We start from the raw sequence: 3,492 nt of genomic DNA on the forward strand, positions 1-3,492 counted from the left end.
CTGCCTCCAGGCTTGGAAAGCTGGAGAAAAAGAAATGAAACTAACCTTGTTTGAAGGAAACAGAAACAGACAGAATGCTAGGTTTCTTTTTTAGGGCTCTCTTGGGTTGCTGCTTCATTTGAATCCTCCCCCTGCGGACCCAATCCTGGGTCCCAAATCTCTTTGGTCTGTCCCCCCCCCCCAATCCCTCTCCAAGAAGGATCTCATTGACTATTGGGGGAAGTCTCTGCCTCTCTAGGAAGTAGCAAAGAAGTGGGACAAGAATAGGTGCTTTCACACCCTACCACCCTCTCCCACAAAAAAATAAAAACCTCTCTCCCATAGGGGTCCAGGGAGTCCCTCCCAGGCCATGCCCAGGTGGGGGCAGCTGGTTCTTCTTGTGCTTTGAATCCTGGCACCCCAGTGACCCCAAACACCAGCCTCAGCCAATAAATGGATTGGGGAATTCTCACACACATACACAAAAAAAAAACAAACACGGGGAGGAGCCCAGGACCGGGAATTTTTCCCCCTCCTAGGCAGGAAGAGGGGCCCTATGCTAATTAGCCGGGTTCAGAGTCAATCCGAAACCAGTGCTGGTGAACAGCCACACAGGGTCACACAGAGAAGCTTATTGGTAAGAGAAATCAGCATGGAGCAACCTGAGAATTGTAAAGGAAAAACATATATATGGCTGGTGGTAGGTTTTTTAACAATAATATCAATACTATCAGTCTTGCTGGGGGTCTACTGCTTACGGGCCAACTCAGAAGGCTGTGTAAAGGGCTTGGAGCTCCAGTACCAGTATCGGAACGAGACCCGACTACTACAGGAGCAGCTGAGACAAAGCCAGGAAACCTCCCTGGAGACAGAGGCCCGGTGGAAGAGTTGCAGCAGTGACTTGGTACTGGGGATAGACTGGGCTCGGGAGGCATCGGGGAGAAGGGGGCCAAGGGGTAGAGGAACACAAGGGAGGAGGCTAGAAACCAGAAGGTACAGGGAAAGGTCTGGGGTCAGTGATGAGGGTATTCAGGTCATTTCTTAGAACACAGCATTTTGGTTCTGGCCTTTTCTGCATATAACCTTGATGGCTTCTCCCCTAAAGTCCTCCCTGCCTCTACCCCAAGTCCCCATTTCTTCCCTGACTCTGTTTCCCTTATCCTATATCTCCCCTCCTTTTATGTCTTCATCATTTCCTCCATTCTGCCATCTTTCTCTCTTCTCCACCTCCCACCTCTTTATCTGCCTTCCCTTCCTTGGTGGTTTCTCACTTGGTTTTTCTTCCCTCCTTTCTTTCTCCCCATCTCCCTCCTCCTTAAATCTTCTCCCTCCCCATCTCTGCCTTAGATTACTTTGGTCTTCCTTGCCACCAGTCCCTCATTTCCTTTACCACTAGCTCTTGTCTGGGTCCTTTGCCTCTCTGTGCCCATATATGCCTCATTTCTCCTTCCCAAACTTTCTGTCTCTCTGGGGGCCCTTACCTTTTCTAGAACATTCCAGCATATAAGCCTAGAAAACATCCTTTTTGCCGTTTTTTGTCCATCTCTCCCAACTAACCTTAGTTCTTGTTTTGAAACTGGAAGCCAAGCCCAGGAAGGATTGCAGGATTTGGGGGAAGATGAGGATGTCTCCGGGGCCTGGCCCATTTACCCACTTTTTTCCTCCCCTTAGAAAAACCTGAGTGAGACTCTGAAGGAAGTGACATCCCAGAGAAACTACCTGAAGGGTAAGGAACCTGTGCATGTGGGAAAGAGCTAGGAAGACTCCTCTTCCCTCATCACACTAAGGGGAATCCCAGGACCCTCCCATTTTGGAAGGGGAACTTTAGGGAGTAAATGTGGGAGGTTGAAAGGGAGATAAGCACACTCTCCTGCCCAATCCCAGGCCTTCCAGAAAGACTGGTAAAAACCTCCCCTGGTACCCCAACACACATCCAAAGAATAGAATAAATAATCTGTTAATTTTAAAAATAAGGTAAACTGAGGCAATAAAATTTTGATCACATTCATTTTATTGGCAAGGCTAGTAGTCAACAAGAAAATAGGTTTTGGACACCCCTGCAAGAAAAAAGTGAGATTTACTAGCTTTCTTATACAAGAGAACAAAGAACAGGAATCATACCAGTTGGAGAGCAATATTATTAGTTATATACGGGAGAGGAGTGGAGACCACCCTCATGGAGAGCACCTCCTCACAATGGAAATTCAGACTTGGAAGGTACTGGTAGAAGAGACAGAGCTTTTATTTCTTTCTCATGAGAGACCCTCTGGTCTTGGGCAAAATGCACCCTCTTTTGGCTGAACCTAGTCTTTTACAGTTTTAACCACAAGCCCCTTCCTTCCCTGTCTGCCCTTCAGAAGCCGCTGAGCCAAAACTGGCAATCTGACGAAAAGGTTTGACCCAATCAGAAAATAGCACAACCAAACTTATAACAACTATAGTTGAGCATAGAAGCTTTACCCAGTTAGCAAATAGTATGAGCACAGCTCATAACATCTTCCACCTAACTGGGACATTCTCAGGGGCACAGCCCAGAAAAAGCATCTGAGGTCATTGTTAGGGGTTTCCGGGAATGACACACGTGTCAGCATGCTTAGAAACAGCACATTGCTCAGCCAGGGAGGGTTTGAAATGCATATTCTGGGAGTTACACATAGTCCAGACCTCGCAGTTAAAAAGTCTGAAATATTGTAGATGACAGAAAACAACGTGATTAGCTGGACATTCGAGGCTAGCAAAAATCTCTGTTTCCATCCTGCTGTCAGGAAAGGTTGTTGGAGAATCTATCTATAGACTTGCTGGTTAAAAGATCTCCCTTAATTGTACATGCAAATCTGTGAGATAAAATTTCTTTCAGTGAATGTGATCTACAGGACAAATGAATTTTAGGATAACTCAGAGAAGAAATTGAACTTTTGGACTCATGAATTTCCAAACTTTAACTCAGAGACACAGAAAGATGGTTTTTAGGCAATTACAGAATAGAATTGATAGGGGGCAGCTGGGTAGTTCAGTGGATAGAGAACCAGGCCTACAGACAGGAGATCCTAGGTTTAAATCTGACCTCAGACACGTCCTAGCTGTGTGATCCTGGGTAAGTCACTTAACCCCCATTGCCTAGCCCTTACCACTCTTCTGCCTTAGAACCAACACATTTTGAAGATGGGAGGTAAGGGTTTTAAAAAAAAGAATAGAATTTATTACAAAATGGAATCAAAAAGAAAATCAACATTTGATTTTTTCAGATCATAGATTTTAGAGCTCGAAAAGAACCTTAGAAACCATCTACTCCAGAGATCAGGAACCTGTGGTCCATGAGTTTGTTTATTTTTAATATTTGGATAATTGTATTTCAAATAATCAGTTTCCTTTGAAATCTTATGTGTTGTATTTTATTCATTTAAACAACATTCTGATAAGGAGCCCCTGGACTTCACCAAACTGTTGGCTAGAAGGAGTACATACAGAAGCCAGAAGAGTTAAGTCACTTGCCCAAAGTCACCTGGGTATCAG

The 3,492-nt window shown here is 45.0% G+C and overlaps 1 long non-coding RNA gene across 1 annotated transcript; it reads left to right on the forward strand.

The window, feature by feature from the left end:
• Positions 1-596: 596 nt before the first annotated feature.
• On the forward strand, positions 597-3,486 carry LOC123255954. The gene is made up of 3 exons (XR_006506806.1): positions 597-883; positions 1,651-1,705; positions 3,400-3,486. It is a non-coding gene; the product is annotated as an uncharacterized LOC123255954 (long non-coding RNA).
• The last annotated feature ends 6 nt before the right edge of the window (positions 3,487-3,492 follow it).

This window comes from Gracilinanus agilis, unplaced genomic scaffold, assembly GCF_016433145.1.
Source record: "Gracilinanus agilis isolate LMUSP501 unplaced genomic scaffold, AgileGrace unplaced_scaffold54648, whole genome shotgun sequence".
NCBI lineage: Eukaryota > Metazoa > Chordata > Mammalia > Didelphimorphia > Didelphidae > Gracilinanus > Gracilinanus agilis.